This window comes from Elephas maximus, chromosome 10, assembly GCF_024166365.1.
Source record: "Elephas maximus indicus isolate mEleMax1 chromosome 10, mEleMax1 primary haplotype, whole genome shotgun sequence".
NCBI classification, from domain to species: domain Eukaryota; kingdom Metazoa; phylum Chordata; class Mammalia; order Proboscidea; family Elephantidae; genus Elephas; species Elephas maximus.
Genome location: NC_064828.1, coordinates 66,094,559 through 66,112,817, shown reverse-complemented (window position 1 = coordinate 66,112,817; position 18,259 = coordinate 66,094,559). Strand labels below are relative to the sequence as shown.

General features: G+C 40.6%; 1 long non-coding RNA gene across 1 annotated transcript; it reads right to left on the bottom strand.

Moving 5' to 3' along the window:
• Positions 1-104: 104 nt before the first annotated feature.
• Positions 105-15,677, bottom strand: LOC126084139 (uncharacterized). The gene is made up of 3 exons (XR_007518952.1): positions 15,530-15,677; positions 2,290-2,437; positions 105-212 (listed from the first exon to the last, which is right to left on the bottom strand). It is a non-coding gene; the product is annotated as an uncharacterized LOC126084139 (long non-coding RNA).
• Positions 15,678-18,259: the final 2,582 nt, after the last annotated feature.

Here is an 18,259-nt window from a genome sequence, read left to right as displayed (position 1 = left end):
ATACCACAATAGATGGTTTTAAAGAACATAAATTTATTTTCGCAGTTTTGGAAGCTAAAAGTCCGTATCGGAGTCTTGATTGTGTCAGTTCCTTCTGAGTCTCTCTTCTAGTTTCTGGTGTCTGCAGGCAATCCTTGGCATTTCTTTGTACATGATCCTCACATGTTGTCTGTTTTCCCCTGAGTGTGTGTCTCTGTGTCTGTCCTGGTCTTCTTAAAAATCAGAAGTGATTATGTTTAGAATCCACCCTATGCTGGTATGACTTTAAATGATTGATTGATTGTATTACATTAGATTACGTTATGGAAAGTGATTACATTACATTGCTTTACATTACATTATGGAATGTAATCTGCTCTACCCAAGGCCAACTTATTTAATTGCACATAGCTTCTTCATGACAGGAGCCGTAGACTACTCAACACATGAAATTAACCACCACAGCCTGTGTCTGTGCCCTATGTCACATACAGTATGCCTTAAAAAACAGCATCACATTTCCATTACTGAGGTAGTGGTGGTGGTGGTTGTTGTTGTTATTGTTTGTCTTAGCACCCAGACAGCCAGCTGCTCTGCTCTGATTTCCCCAGCTGTTGGCTTAGTACGCTGCTGAAATATTCAGGGTGTGACAGGGAAGAGGCTCTGGGAAGCAATAAGCAACAGTACACAGCTTTGCCTCTGTCAGATGATTATTTGATATTTTATTTCAGAATAAAACCACACCTGTTTCTATTAAGAAGAAAACTGAGACTTAATGAGCAAAATCTTGAGCTGATAAACCACCCAGTGGAAATTTTTATCATATTGTTGCGGAACTGTTCTGCCTTACCACCACCATCCACTGTGTGGACACTGGGTTTTAAAAGAATGCCTATCAGGTTTCATGTTCTAAAACTAAGTTAGAGAGGTGTGCTTTGGAAATTTCAAAATAAAGACTTAAAACTGATGCCAAATCAACCACGGACAAGAAACATATTTAGTTACATTAGATCATCTTGCCCACCCCACCCTATCTTGCACACACCCCAAATATCACTTACAGTCCATTTCCTTATTCTGTCATATTTCCTAGCAACCATTTGCTCCAAAACCGTGTGTGAAAGCCACCCTCCATGATAAAAAGGCCAACATTTAAGAAAATAATTTCGTTTACTGATTTTATGGTTCCAATTATGAATGCCACTCAGGAATTACTTATGGAGTTTTCTTTCCTTAGGATCATTAGGTGTAGAAATAAAAGTTTGTATATTCTTACCTTTCTTGTTAACTTCCCATCTTCCCAATTCCCCTCATGAGACTTTTGTCTCACATCCTGTGTTCCTTTCTAAAACCAGATTTAGCCTGCCTTCAGAGGCTCTCTGAAGGCCTCTCTATCAAGCTAGCTTTGCTTGTATAACAGATGTGTGTGAGCTGGTGAATTATCCAGTTACGAATCAACCCTGCATTTTCACCAACAGCTAATTTGGTCTACTTCTAGTCATCCTGCTCCTGTGCTGTCTGTGTGTCAGGGTCTAGGACAAGCTGTGAGGTGGCCAGCTCCCACCCAGTGGAGGGTGGCTTTCACACAGGGTTTTGGAGCAGAGGTTCACCCAAGTTAACCCTTCCCTATACGTGGCTTTCTTTTCAGAGTGTCCTTAGATCAAAATTTACTTCTGTTGATTAGCAAGAAGAATTTTCCTGTCTGATATGTCCATGAGCTGTGTTAGCTTGAATTCTGAAGAGGGCCTTTTTTTCCCTTCCAGTATGAGAAAATAATTTGGTTTGATCTTCTTCTAAGGTAGGTTAGGAACTGAAAGTATGGAAAATATTGAATGTCAGTACATGTGCTTTTAATATGGACCTGTATTGTTGCTATGTTTCAAAACTATAATTTTGCAAATCAGTGATTTATTCTCTTTACAAAAAGGTAACCTGTGGTTGGTGACCAGTTATCTTTCTTCATACAGGATTCTACTGTGTTTTAAAGTTTTCTTATAATGCTAGTTCTTCACGATCCTTACTGGCATTATATTGAAAATTTTTTCTGTAGACACACAGTTTTGAAAACACTTTCTAAAATAAATTTGAAAAGGTTTTTATGTTTTAAATAAGTCTTTAAAAATAGTAATATTCAGAGAAGGTGGGGCCACTTCCTGTGGTCTCTTTTACAGCAAAGACCTGAAAAAATAAGCAAATCCTTATATATGACAATCTAGGGGCCCAGAAGATCAAAGACAAAGTTGAGGAATTGGACTGAGAGGAGGGAGGGGAGAGACAGTTCAGAAGCAGTGAGGGTTTGCCAGACCTGACCTGGCTGGCACCTTGCAGGCTGGATGGGCTGGAGCATGTGGGCTGAGGCAAGCAATAGCGCTCAGGATGCACTTTCCACGTTGGGAGAAACTGAACAGTGGAGAGACTGCTCGGGCCTCTGGAACCAGGGAGATGCTGCACTGAATCACTGAAAGACAAGTACAAGTGTCTAAGCTACTGTATGAATCAAAAAACCTTCCCCCCTTTGGGAAGTACCTCTCTCCCATTTATCTGCTCTCCTCTGGGTTCTGGCCTGGCTTCAGTTATTGCTCACACACCCTGAGCCATTCTCCCATCTTTGGAGGGGGAACAAATTAACAAACAGGGAAAAATAATCTGCCAGCTCCCCTAAGCTGGGAACTCAAGGCAGGCAAAGCCCATTTGCCTAGGCACAGGCATAAGGACTCCACAGACTTTGAATGCTTTTCACCCTTGCCTCGACCTGTGTGGGCCCATTTCCATAGCATAGGCCCTCATTAGTACAGTACAACAAGATATATACCTGAAGCCTATATTCAACCGCAAAAGCTAACAGGGAGTGGCAGATTCAAGACATTGATACTGTTCTGCCCATTAAGCAGGGTCCTCACCTATAGGGTTGCTATGAGTTGGAATGGGCTGAAATGACAATGGGTTTTCACCTACTAACATCAGGGGCCTGAGGACTGGTGGCTCCACCCACTCCACCTAGCCACTTGTGACACGGGTCTGAGAACAAGTGGTGCCTCCCAGTCCTTGCAGCCAACAGCAATGGGTGCCCATAGTCTGGCTGCAAAGCTCACCCAGCTACATGCTCTAGGGAACAGGGACATGCCCTCCACTCAGGCAGTCAGTGGTAGCCATCAGCCCCCCATCTTTCTCAGCATGTGACCCCCTACCGCAGTCAAATACCTGTGCCTAATCCAACCACCCCCACCCATCTAGGACTATAGGTGAGAGCCTGCACCACACACTTGGTGACCATTGACCTGAACACATGAGCTGAATCCACACAAGAAAAGTAAATGGACTTTTGGGTTCACATACCTAGTAACATCTCTAACCACCTAGTGACAGGACCTGAGAGAATCTAAATCTCCAATAATCAAAGTAGCTCATATGACCTGCCTATTTGGGCATATCAAATTGAAACAAAACAAGAAGCTAGGACACAGTAAGCAAACATAAAATAAATAAATATAATAATTTATTGATGGTTTGGAGACAATGGTCAATATCAAATCATATAACGTGGCAGAACATGATGGCTTCAGCAAGTGACCAAAACAAAGAACCAAGAAATCTCCTGGAGGAAGATAATTTTTTGGGATTACCAGAGGTAGAATTCAAAAGATTAATATATAGAGCTCTTCAAGAGATCAGGAAGGAGGTCAGGCAAAATGCAGAACCAGTCAAGGAACACACAGACAAAGAAACAGAGGAACTTAAGAAGGTTATACAAGAGCATAATGACAAATTTAACTGGCTGCAAGAATCCATAGAGAGGCAGCAAACAGAAATAAAAAAGATTAACAATCAAATTTCAGAATTAAACAAATCAACAGAAATTCATAGGCGTAGAATTGAGGCAATGGAAGTCAGAATTAGTGAGATTAAAGATAAAGCACTGGACACCAAATTATTTGAGGAAAAATCAGATAAAAGAATTAAAAAAAAAAAGAAGAAGAAACCTTAAGAATTATGTGGGACTCTATCAAAAGGAATAACCTATGAGTGACTGGAGTACCAGAACGGGGTGGAAGGAGGAGGAGGAATAACAGAAAATACAAAGAGAATTGTTGAATATTTGTTGGCAGAAAACTTCCCTGATATTGTAAAAGATGAGAAGATATCTATCCAAGAAGCTTATTGAACCCCACACAGAGTAGATCCCAAAAGAAAGTCACCAAGATATATTAAAATCAAACTTGCCAAAACCAAAGATAAAGAGAGAATTTCAACAGTGGCCAGGAATAAACAAAAAGTCATCTACAAAGGAGAGTCAATAAGACTAAACTCTGACTACTCAGCAGAAACTATGCAGGCAAGAAGGCAATAGGATGACATATACAAAGCCTTAAAGGAAAAAAAAAAAAATTGCCAGCCAAGAATTATATATCCAGCAAAACCCTCTCTCAAATATGATGGCAAAATTAGGGCATTTCCAGATAAATGGAAGTTTAGGGAGTTTGTAAAAACCAAACCAAAATTACAAGAAATACTAAAGGGAGTCCTCTGGTTAGAAAATCGGTAACATCAAACAACAACCCAAAACTAGAACGCAGGACAGAACAACCAGATATCAACCCAGATAGGGAAGTCACAAAAATAAATCAAAGCTAAAACACTGAAAATAGGGAAACAGAGAAGTCAATACGTAAAAGATGACAACATTAAAAAAAAAAAAGAGGACTAAATAATATAATCATAGATCTTTCATATGGAAAGGAAGTCAAGGCAATACCAAGAAATAAAAGATTGGTTTAAGCTTAGAAAAATAGAGGTAGATATTAAAGTAACCACAAAGGAAACTAACAATCCTACATATCAAAATAAAAACAGGAAAAACATAAAGACTCAGCAAATACAAAATCAACAACGATGAAAAGAAAATACATAAAGAAAAATGACTCAGCACAGAAAATTAAATGGAACAAAGAAAGTGTCAGCAATGCACAAAAAAAACATCAAAGTGACAGCACTAAACTCACACCTAGCAATAATTACGCTGAACGTAAATGGACTAAATGCACCATTAAATAAACAGAGAGTGGCAGAATGGATAAAAAAACATGATCCATCTATATGCTGCCTACAAGAGACACACCCTAGACTCAAAGACACAAACCAACTAAAACTCAAAGGATGAAAAAAAAATATCAAGCAAACAACAATCAAAAAAGACCACGAGTGGCAATATTAATCTCTGACATAGACTTTAAAGTAAAATCCACCACAAAGGATAAGGAAGGACACTATATAGTGATTAAAGGATCAATACACCAGGAGGACATAACCATAATAAATATTTACACACCCAATGACAGGGCTCCAAAAGACATAAAAAGTTTAACAGCATTGAAAAGAGAAATAGATGGCTTCGCAATAATAGTAGGAGACTTCAACATGCCACTTTCAGTGAAGGACGGAATATCCAGAAAAGAAGCTCAATAAAGACCAGAAGATCTAAATGCCATAATCAACCAATTTGGTCTCATAAACATACACAGAATACCCCACCCAACAGCAGCCAAGTATAATTTCTTTTCCAAAGTACATGGAACATTCTCCAGAATAGATCACGTATTAGGCCACAAAGCTGTAACAGAATTCAAAACATTGAAATATTACAAAGCATCTTTTTTTTTTTTTTTACCATAAAGTCATAAAAGTAGAAGTCAATAACAGGAAAAGCAAAGGAAAAAAAAAATCCATGGAAACTGAACAACAGCTTGCTCAAAGATTCCTGGGCTATAGGAAAAAAAAAGGACAGAACAAAGAAAATTCACAGAATCAAATGAGAATGAAAACACATCCTACCAGAACCTTTGGGACACAGCAAAAGCAGTGCTCAGAGGTCAATTTAGAGCAATAAATGCACACATCCGAAAAGAAGAAAGGGCCAAAAGCAAAACATTAACCCTACAACTTGAACAAATAGAAGGATAGCAGCAAAAGAACCCCTAGGCACCAAGAGAAAGGAAATAATAAAAATTAGACCAGAAATAAATGAAATAGAGGATGGGGAAACAATTGAAAGAGCTAAGGAGACCAAAAGCTGGTTCTTTGAAAAGATCAACAAAATTGGTAAATTATTGGCCAAAATGACAAAAGAAAAATAGGAGAGGAAGCAAGTAACCCAAATAAGAAATGAAATGGGCAATATCCACACACACCCAACTGAAATTAAAAGAATCATAACAGAATGCTATGAAAAATTGTACTCCAACAAATTTGAAAACCTAGGGGAAATTGAAAATTTCTAGAAACACACTACCTACCTAAACTAACACAAACAGGTAGAACAGCTAAATAAAGCTTTAACAAAAGAAGAGATTGGAGAGATAATTTAAAAATTCCCAACAATAACAAAAAGCCCTGACCCTGATGGCTTCACTGGAGAATTCTAGCAAACTTTCAGAGGAGAGTTAACACCACTACTGCTAAAGGTATTTCAGAGCATAGAAGAGAATAAAACACCCCTAAACTCATTCTATGAAGCCAGCATAACCCTGATACCAAAACCAGGTAAAGACACCACAAAAAAAGAAAATTACAGACCAATATCCCTCCTGAACATAGACACAAAAATCCTCAACAAAATTCTAGCCAATAGAATTCAACAACATATCAAAAAAATAATTCACCATGACCAAGTGGGATTCATACCAGGTATACAGGGATTCAACATTAGAAAAATAATCAATGTAACCCATCATATAAATAAAACAAAAGACAAGAACCACATGGTCTTATCAACTGATACAGACAAAGTCCAACACCCATTCCTCATAAAAACTCTCAGCAAAATAGGAATAACAGGAAAATTCCTCAACATAATGAAGGGCATTTATACAAAGCCAACAGCTAACATCATCCTAAATGGGGAGAGTCTGAAAGCATTCCCCTTGAGAACGGGAACCAGACAAGGATGCCCTTTATCACCACTCTTATTCAACATTGTGCTGGAGGCCCTAGCCAGAGCAATTAGACAAGAAAAAGAAATAAAGGGCATCCAGATTGGTAAGGAAGAAGTAAAAGTATCCCTACTTGCAGGTAATATCATCTTATACACAGAAAACCCCAAAGAATCCACCAGAAAACTACTGGAACTAATAGAAGATTTTAGCAAAGTATCAGGATACAAAATAAACATACAAAAATCAGTTGGATTCGTCTACACCAATGAAGAGATCTTTGAAGAAGAAATCACCAAATCGATACCATTCACAAAAGTGCCCAAGAAGATAAAACACTTAGGAATAAGTCTAACCAGAGATGTAAAAGACCTATACAAAGAAAACTACGAGAACTACTGCAAGAAACCGAAAGAGACCTACATAAGTGGAAAAACATACCTTGCTCATGGATAGGAAGACTCAACATTGTGAAAATGTCGATGCTAGCCAAAGTGTTCTACAGATACAATGCAATCCCGATCCAAATTCCAACAGCATTTTTTAACGAGAAGGAGAAACGTATCGCCAACTTCTTATGGAAAGGGAAGAAGCCCCGGATAAGTAATGCGTTAATGAAGAACAAAGTGGGAGGCCTCACACTATCTGATTTTAGAACCTATTATACCACCACAGTAGTCAAAACAGCCTGGTATTGATACAACAACAGATACATAGACCAATGGAACAGAATTGAGAATCCAGACATAAATTCATTGACCTATGAGTAGCTGATACTTGACAAAGGCCTAAAGTCCGTTAAATGGGGAAAAGACAGTCTCTTCAACAAATGGTGCTGGCATAACTGGAAATCTCTCTGCAAAAAAATGAAACAAGACCCATAACTCACACCATGCACAAAAACTAACTCAAAATGGATCAAAGACCTAAATATAAAATCTAAAACGATAAAGATCATGGAAGAAAAAATAAGGACAATGCTAGGAAGCCTAATACATGGCATAAACAGAGTATAAAACATTTCATAACATGGAGGAACCTGGAAGGCATCATGCTGAGTGAAATTAGTTGCAAAAGGACAAATATTGTATAAGACCACTATTATAAGATCTTGAGAAATAGTTTAAACTGAAAAGAACACATTCTTTTGTGGTTACGAGAAGGGGGAGGGACGGAGGGTGGGAGAGGAGTATCTACTAATTAGATAGTAGATAAGAACAACTTTAGGTAAAGGGAAGGACAACACTCAATACAGGGGAGGTCAGCACAATTGGACTAAACCAAAAGCAAAGATGTTTCCTAAATAAACTGAATGCTTCGAAGGTCAGCAGAGCAGTGGTGGGGGTTTGGGGACCATGGTTTCAGGGGACATCTAAATCAATTGGCATAATAAAATCTATTAAGAAAACACTCCACATCCTACTTTGAAGAGTGGTATCTGGGGTCTTAAACACTAGCAAGCGGCCATCTAAGATGCATCAATGGGTCTCAACCCACCTGGATCAAAGGAGAATGAAGAACACCAAGGACACAAGGTAATTACGAGCCCAAGAGACAGAAAGGGCTACATGAACCAGAGACTACATCATCCTGAGACCAGAAGAACTAGATGGTGCCCGGCCACAACCAATGACTGCCCTGACAGGGAACACAACAGAGAACCCCTGAGGGAGCAGGAGAGCAGTGGGATGCAGACCTCAAATTCTCGTAAAAAGACCAGACTTAATGGTCTGACTGAGACTAGAAGGACCCCGGTGGTCATGGCCCCCAAACCTTCTGTTGGCCCAGGACAGGAACCATTCCTGAAGCCAACTCGTCAGACATGGATTGGACTGGACAATGGGTTGGAGAGGGATGCTGATGAGGAGTGAGCTGCTTGGATCAGGTGGACACTTGAGACTATGTTGGCATCTGCCTGGAAGGGAGATGGGAGGGTGGGGGGGGGGTTAGAAGCTGGCAAAATGGACATGAAAAGAGAGTGCGGAAGGAGGGAGTGGGCTGTCTCATTGGGAGGAGGGTAATTGGGAGTATTTTAGCAAGGTGTATACAAGTTTTTATGTGAGAGACTGACTTGATTTGTGAAATTTCACTTAAAGCACAATAAAAATTATTTAAAAAAAAACATAACTGACAATGCACAAACACCAGAAGAGAAACTACATAACTGAGAGCTCCTAAAAATCAAACACTTATGCTCATCCAAAGTCTTCACCAAGAGAGTAAAAAGACAATCTACAGACTGGGAAAAAAATTTTTGGCTATGACATATTCAATCAGGGTCTAGTCTCTAAAATCAACAAGATAGTGCAAAACCTCAACAACAAAAAGACAAATAACCCAGTTAAAAAATGGGCAAAGAATATGAACAGACACTTCACCAATACATGAGGAAATGCTCACAATCATTAGCCATCAGAGAAATGGAAATCAAAACTACAGTGAGATACCATCTCACTCCAGCAAGGCTAGCGTTAATCCAAAAAAACAAGTAGTAAATGTTGGAGAGGTTGTGGTGAAACTGGAACACTTATACACTGCTGGTGGGTATGGAAAATGGTACAACCACTTGGAAATCAATTTGGTGCTTCCTTATAAAGCAAGAAATAGAAGTACCATACCATCCAGGAAGCCTCCTCTTTGGAATATATCCTAGAGAAATATGAGACTTCACACGAACAGATATATGCACACTCATGTTCATTGCAGCACTGTTCATAATAGCAAAAAGATGGAAACAAAGTAGGTGCCCATCAACGGATGAATGGATAAACAAACTATGGTCTATTCCCTCAATGGAATACTATGCAAAGATAAAGAACAATGACGAATCTGAGAAACATCTCACAACATGGAGGAAACCGGAAGACATTATGCTGAGTGAAATCAGTCAGTTGCAAAAGCACAAATACTGTATGAGACCACTATTATAAGAACTCAAGAAAAGGTTTAAGCTCAGAAGAAATCATTCTTTGATAGTTATGAGGGTGGAGAAGGAGAGAGAGGGGAATTCGGTAATTCGATAGTAGACAAGAATTATCTTAGGTGAAGGGAAGGACAACACACAGCACAGGGGAAGTCAGCACAACTGGACGAAACAAAAAGCTAAGAAGTTCCCTGAACACAACCAAACACTTCGAGGGACAGAGTAGCAGGGGTTTGGGTCTGGGGACCACGGTTTCTGGGGACATCTAGGTCAATTGGCATAACAAAGCTTATGAAGAAAATGTTCTGTATCCCACTTTGGTAAGTGGCACCTGGAGTCTTCAAAGCCAGTGAGCAGCCATCTAAGATGCATCAATTGGTCCCAACCCACCTGAAGCAAAGGAGAATGAACACCAAAGGCACAAGGAGAATATTAGCCCAAGAAACAAAAAGGGCCACATAAACCAGAGACTCCATCAGCCTGAGACCAGAAGAACTAGATGATGCCTGGTTACCACCAATGACCACCCTGACAGGTAACAGAACAGAGAGTCCCTGATGGAGCAGGGGAAAAGTGGGGTGCAGAACTCAAATTCTAGTGAAAAGACCAGACTTAATGGTCTGATTAAGACTAGAGGAGCCCCAGAAGGCATGGCCTCTGGGTTCTTTGTTAACCCAGAACTAAAATCATTCCTGAAGCCAACTCTTCAGACAAAGATTAGACTGGACTGTAAGACACAAAATGATACTCATGAAGACTGTGCTTTTTAGTTCAAGTAGACACACGAGAGTAAACGGGTAGCTCCTGTCCAAAGACAAGATGAGAAGGCAGAAAAGTATAGGAGCTGGTTGAAAGGACACAGGAAATTCAGGATAGAAAGGGGGAGTGTGCTGTCACATTATAGGGATAGCAACTAGGGTCTCGCATAACAATGTGTGTATAAATTTTTGTATGAGAAACTAACTTGAGCTGTAAACTTTCACCTAAAGCACAATAAAAAAACAAAACAAAACTAATATTCATTGGACTGTGACGCTTGGGGCATGGGGGTGGGGGGTGGGGAGGATGCTGGGGAAAATATGCAGCTAGCCTCAATTTCCTTTAACTTTCTTTTCCCCGAAGAACCTTCTAGGGTATTAGTCTGCCATGGGAACATGTTTTGGGAAACACTATCTTGAAATATGCTCATGAGAACCAAAATACGAGAATAAATATACTCAAGTAGGTGAGACTAAACCCATTGCTGTGAGTTAATTCCAATTCATACTAACCCTATAGGATAGGGTAGAATTGTCCCATGGGGTTTCCAAGGTTGCAAATCTTTATGGAAGTAGACTGCGACATCTTTCTCTGCAGAGTAGTGGGTGGGTTCAAACCACCAACCTTTCAGTTAGCAGCCGAGCACTTAACCACTGTGCCACCAGGGCTCCTTAGGTGTGAACTACCACAGCTTAGTGATCTTAAATTAGAGCATTTGTCATAGTCCTTTGTATTAACCTTTTTATATTGTATGTTCTTTTCTTAAGAATTCAAATTCAAGATCGTAATCAGCTGTTTTGCCTCTATATGATTGCGTGTGCTTTGGGGGGATTCCCTTCAAAGCACAGAGTAGGTAAATAACTTCATTGCCACTGGCTCGATGTTCCTTGAAATGGGATGTGAGCCTCTTCCCACCTCTCAGTGGCTCTTAAGCGGGAGTGAGCATCAGTATCGCCCATGATTTAGCACTCGCGGCCTGGAAATCCTCATTCCGTAGGTCTAGGGTGGGGCCTGGACATAAGTATTTTACAAAACACCCACAGATGTCTTTTATAAGAGCTCCCATCTATCTAGATATTTGACAAATTATTAAGTTAAATTATCTGGACGCTCAACTCAGTGAAAGGTGTCATTTATACTTTTTTTGGTGTAATAATTAAATTTCTGTGAAAATACAAAATAAGGGAGTTTAGAAACATGCATTTCTATCTAGACACTTATTTTTTGGGGGGGGGAGGTGACAATTTTCCATGTCTTCATATTGCTTTTTCCCTTTCAGTGTTTCTCTGCCCCTTTCTGGGTCACTCAGCCTCTATTCATTTCCGTGTGTGTGTGTGTATGTGTGTGTGCGTGTGTGCGCGCGTGCACGTGTGCCTTTGTCTCTGTGTGCCTTTGCCTCCTACAGCCTCATGCATGTGGTGTCTCCATCAGCTCAGCTGGGCTCCTCTCAGCTTCCTGCAGTTTACACAGGTGTCTGGTTCTTTGGCCAACGTGGTCTGTTTCCTCCAATCCTCACAGGCTCCGCTGGCATGCATCGCCTCCTCCAGCCCATGCATTCTGTCTGTCTTCCCTCTATCCCACAAGGACAGGAATGCCAAAGGCTGGGCCAGACAGATGGTTTGGAGTCCTGATAATGGGTGTGCCCAGAGGGAGAAACCTCCCTAGAAGAGTCCATGGCACTTTCCACAGCAGGGGCAGGCAGAAGGGTTTGCATTATTTTAAAAAGGCTTCTTGTCATCCAACCCTATCTCCTCTTCTCCTTCTCTCCCCCGCCTCCTTTCATGCTTTCCTCATTTTCAAATAACTTCCTCCTTCTTTTTTATTGCATTTTTCTCCTCTCGCTCCTTTTTTAATCTATCCCTCTCTTCCTTTTAATTCAAGTGTTTTTCCCATATGATGGAGAGGTTCAAACTATTCAACTTAAAACCTGATGCATAGCTGGGACAGAACCGAGGACATGAAATTTACATGTGGGTGATTTCTGCATTATTTTCCAAAGAGTAGAGATGCAGCCAGGTTTAAAGCAATTCTTTCCCATCGCAGATACATTATTGTATATAAATAGTATAACTCTCAGCATGGCCCTTTTAAAGAATTGACTCCAGACAAGGCACAAACATGAATGGGCCTCCTGGAACACTGGGTTTCACAGTAAGAAATAGAATATCCAGGAAGTGGGGTGGTATGGACTGGATTGTGTCCCCAAAATACGTATTGTAAATCCTAACCCCTATACCTGTGGTTATAATCTCATTTGGGAATGGGTTTTCTTTGTTATGTTAATGAGGTAGTATTAGTGTAAGGTGTGTCTTAAGTGGACCTCTTTCGAGATATAAAAAGACCACACAATGAAAGCAAGCAAGAAGAGATGAGGGAAGGTGGATGCCATGCCACATGAAGATCACCAGTGAGCCAAGGAAGAGAAGCTGAAGAGACAAGGACCCTCCCCCAGGAGCCTACACAGAAAGAAAGCCTTCCTCTAGAGCTGGTACCCTGATTTTCTACTTCTAGCATCCTAAACTATGAGAAAGAGCCTTAGTGGCACAGTGGTTAAGAGTTTGGCTGTTAACCAAAACGTCAGCGGTTCAAAATCCTTGGAAACTCTATGGGGCAATTCTACTCTGTTTTAGGGTCGCTATGAGTTGGAATTGACTCAACAATAATAGGTTTGGTTTTTGGTTTTAAACTATGAGATAATAAAGTTCTGTTTGTTAAAGCGACCCACTTGTATTTCTGTTATAGCAGCACTGGATAACAAAGATAAGGGGATAAAAAGCACTCCAAAAATATTTTCAGAGACGGTTGTTACAAGAACTCCAAAAAGACATTTATGCTCTATAAAAAAGATGATCGGGCTCAGGGGGGTATTTATTCTGGGGCACTGAGGCACTGAGCTGTGCTTGCCTTGCACACGTGCACTGATCGCACAGACAAACTTGGCAACACTGAGTTTTCTGTGATGCAGTGCCTGCCATTCTGCCCTCTGCTTTCTGCACGTCCAAATTCTGCCTATCCCTCAAAGCTCATTTTAAGTGCTATCTCTTTCTCAAAGTCTTTCCTGGCCTCTATTCCTGCTATCCAAGCCTTAATTTGTTTTATGCTTGTCTCTCTTGCATCAATTCACTGTCCGAGCTATTTCATCATAGTAAATAAAACCAAATCAAACCAAACCTATTGCTATCGAGTCAATTTCAACTCATGGTGACCCCATGTGTTATAGAGTAGAATTGCTCTGTAGGGTTGTCTTGACTGTAATCTTTACGGAAACGGTTTGCCAGGGCTCTCTTTCATGGGGCTGCTGGGTGAATTTGAATCTCCAACCTTTTGGTTAGCAGCTGATGGCAAACCACTTGTGCCTCTTGGGCTCCCTGTAATAAATAAAGTAATAATTCTTCTGGAGTCCCTGAGTGGTACAAACGGTTCAGGAACTCAGCTGCTAACTAAAAGGTTGGAGGTTCAAGTCCACCCAGAGGTGCCTCAAAACAAAGTCCAGGCAATCTACTTCCAAAAAGTCAGCCATTGAAAACCCTATTGAGCACATTGCTCTCTGAGACACATAGAGTCACCACGAGCTAGGGTTGACTTGATGGCACCTGATTATTTCTTCTACAAGACCATGTATAAGGTCCTTTTAGGGCAGAATCAATGTCAGATTCACATTTCTTTATCCCCAAAGTATTTAATAGAAGTCTCTGAGTGGTGAAAGTGATTAAGCACTTGACTGCTAGTTGAAAGGTTGGAGGTGGGAACCCACCCAGAGGCATCTCGGAAAACAGCCCTCGTGATCAGCGTCCAAAAAGTCACAGCCTTGAAAACCTTCTGGTGCAGTTCTACTGCACACACACGGGATGGCACTGAGTTGGAACTGACTCGATTGCAACTAACAACAACAATGAAGTATTTAATATGTTATGTTATTCATAACAGGCACCCTGAAGCTTTTGGTTGAATAAATTTGGATGAATTTAATGGAAAAGACTCGACTGGCTTTGGGATCCTTGCGAAGTTCTTGGTTTAGAAACAGTTGAGATTTCCAGATCTGAGAAGAGATAAGTATAAAGAGAATAGGTAAAAAGTCGCCATGCCTTCACAGAGCCCTGAAGGGGCTTAGGGAAGGAAGATTTCTCAATAGAAACACTAAATACCTAAGAAGAGACTGCAAAAACGATAGCTCTATAACTCTAGCCTATTTAACTAGCAACAGTTACTATCCAACGCAAGGTGACCTCCTGTGGGTCAGAGTAGAACAGTGCTCCACAGGATTTTCAATGGCTGATTTTTCAGAAGGAGATCACCAGTTCTTTCTTCTGAGGTGTTTCTGGGCGGACTTGAACTTCCAACCTTTCAGTCATCAGCTGAGTGCATTAATTGTTACCACCCCCCAGGGACTCCCCAGGCTATTTAAAGGATATATTAAAGTTTCCCCTGTACCAAGGTAAATTCTCTCCTTTTTGTTCTATTCTGCAGACTGTTTTTCCTGGAATTTTGGCATGTATGATTTTAGTGCCTGTTAACCTAGGTTAAATAACTATATTTTAGACTCTTTTCCAGGTAGTCTTCATCTTTATAGTTTAGCAGGGGGGCATTTAGTTGTCAAAATTGAAGTTCTGTGGAATTCCAACTCTTAGTTTAATAATATCTTCAAGGTTGCAAAATGTTGCTCCTTGCCAATTCTAAAATTTAATGTTCCACTTTCCTCACTTGACTTTTATTTGCTTAGGATTTCAGATGAAGCCTTCCTTTGTGTGTGCTCATGTCTGGAGGGCGGCTCAAGAAGGACTTCCTAATTCTGTCAGGATACTGGCAAGCTTTCTGTTAGGGCAACAGGCCCTCAAAGACTTCTCCACTTTCTGGAATTCTGTTGGGTGCAGCGCACACCTTAGCGTATCGCAAAAAGCATATTCTTAGCAATTACAGATAATATTTTTGTTTAAACACTTACCTCTTTTACTGACTGAAACAGTATTGGGGTTAGCACCCAGGTATTTGCTTCTGCTCCAAGGGTTTTACCTACGTGACTTTGTAGTTCCGATGAATTCTTCCAGGAATAAAATTTCCAACTTCAACTAACATTTCCAGTGTGTGAACTTCAGAAAGAACCTTTAATGCCAAATGTTTCAAAAGCTTTTCCACCGGTACTTATCTAAGAACAGTTGAACCCAGGTGGAGAGTTTCTGAAGAGCAATGTATGAGGACAAACCACCGGAAGTTGAAAAGGCTAAAGTGGGTCACATGCTTCGTTTTACACTCTGAAACCCAGCCAGTTGGAAAGGGGTCAGTGTTTGACTGGTCTATAGCTGAGAACATAGGTGCATTGATAGTTCCGTGGTAGAATTCTCTCCTTCCATGCTAATGCACTTCATGTATAGCCAATTCCCAGCTATGCACTTCATACATAGCCACCACCCATGCGTCAGTGGAGGTTTACATGTTGCTATGATGCTGAACAGATTTCAGCAGAGCTTCCAGACTAAGACAGACTAGGAAGAAAGGCCTGGTTGTCTAATTCCTAAAATTAGCCAATTAAAGCCCTGTGGATCACAATAGTTCAATCTGCAACTGATCATAGGGCTGGCTCAGGACAGGGCAGTGTTCCCTTCTGTCGTGCATGGGGTTGCCATGAGTCCAGGGCTGATCCACAGCAGCTCACAACAACAGCTGAGAACAGTGATTCTCAGTACTCACCCCAGACTTAGAGAATCAGAATCTCTGGGGGCAGGGGCTAGCAATCTGTACTTCAACAAGCTCTCCAGGTGATTCTGATGCACCCTCAAGTTGAAGACCCCCTGGTGTAGGAGACAGGAGGATTTGCTGACACAGACTTTGGAGGTTCTTTGTACAGAACTGTATGGAAACCATTTTAATGAACTTTGAAATTCTGTCCCATAGTTCCAGCCTTCTATCTATGGTCTTACCCTGAGACGCTAACTCCATTTTGTTGGAGTTGGAAAGGTTAGTTTATATTTCAAGCGCACAAAACCAAACCAAGCCCATTTCCGGCAAGTAGATTCCAACTCCTAGTGACCCTATTGGACAGAGTAGAACTGCCCCACAGAGTTTCCAAGGTTGTAAAATCTTTAAGGAAGCAGGCTGCCACATCTTTCTTCCAAGAGGCAGCTGGTGGGTTTGAACCGCCAACATTTTGGTTAGCAGCTGAGTGCTTTAGTCACTGTGAAACCAGCAGCAGAAAATGCCACTGTATACTCATGGCAGAATAATAGTAAAACACGATAATAAAAATATGATTGTCTGATTCAAAATGGCCAGTATCAGTCCATTTCAGCTCCCTAACACCTGGGATACTGTTCTTGATGTGTTTCATTTCATTTTTGACGACTTCCAATTTTCCTAGATTCATACTTTGTACATTCCACGTTCCGATTATTAATGGATGTTTGTAGCTGTTTCTTCTCATTTGGAGTCATGCCATATCAGCAAATGAAGGTCCCGAAAAAGCTTGACTCCATCCATGTCATTAAGGTTGACTCTATCTTGAAGAGTCAGCTCTTCCCCAACCATATTTTGAGTGCCTTCCAACCTGAGGGGCTCATCTTCCAGTACTACAACAGACAATGTTCCACTGTTAGTCATAAGGTTTTCACTGGCCAATTTTTCAGAAGTAGGCTGCCAGGCCTTTCTTCCTAGTCTGTCATAGTCTGGAAGTTCTGCTGAAACCTGTCCACCATGGGTGACTCTGCTGGCATTTGAAATACCACTGGCATAGCTTCCAGCGCCACAGCAACATGTGAGTCACCACAGTAAGGCAAATTGACAGGCGCGTGGCAGCATTTTGTTCTATTGTACATAAGGTCAATATGAGTCAGAATCTACTTGACAACACCTAACCACAACAAATGGTTTTGACTTTGAGAGCCTCCTGAAAGGGTCTTATGGATCCCTAGGGGTTCTTGGACCTCACTTTGAGAACCACAGTTCTACACAAAGGGCTATTTGCATCCAGTTGTATTCACCAATTGTTTGTTGTCAACAGAATAAAACACTGCCCGGTCCTGTACCAGCCTCACAATTCTTGCTATGTTTGAGCCCATTGTTGCAGCCACTGTATCAAACCAACTGTTTAGGTAGAATCATTTGGACAATTACTCCTGATATATTTTCTAATTGTTTCATAGGTATTAATCTTCTTTTAGTTTAGTTTATAGACTCTGCTTATATGTATATATGTGCTCCATTGTGTCTAGTTTAGAGCTAAACACTATGTGCTTGATAGGTACAGAAATAGTAACTTAATAATTATGGGCTGATTGGCATTTTTTAAGTACTCTCTCTTTATAAGAAGAGGAAAAGGAATACTGGGGTCATTTTCTGGTCATACTTACATGCAAAATTAATCTGAAAGATTTATTAATAATTTTAAAGCAATAGAATGTCTACATATTATACCTATTTAGACTTTTAAAACATTTGTTCATTGAATAGGCTGGAATTTTACTTGATGATACTGTTCCAGTTTAGCAGTTACCTCATCTTTGCTTAGTACAGAAATACCTGGGTTTGAATCCCTAGTCCACCACCTGTTGTTGGAGAGGTTATTACACTCTTTATATTGGATTGCCTTATCTATAAAATGTGGCACTCCCATGGGTGTCCGAGTAGAATTGTATTCCATATGGTTTTCAATGGCTGATTTTTTAGAAGCAGATTGCCATGC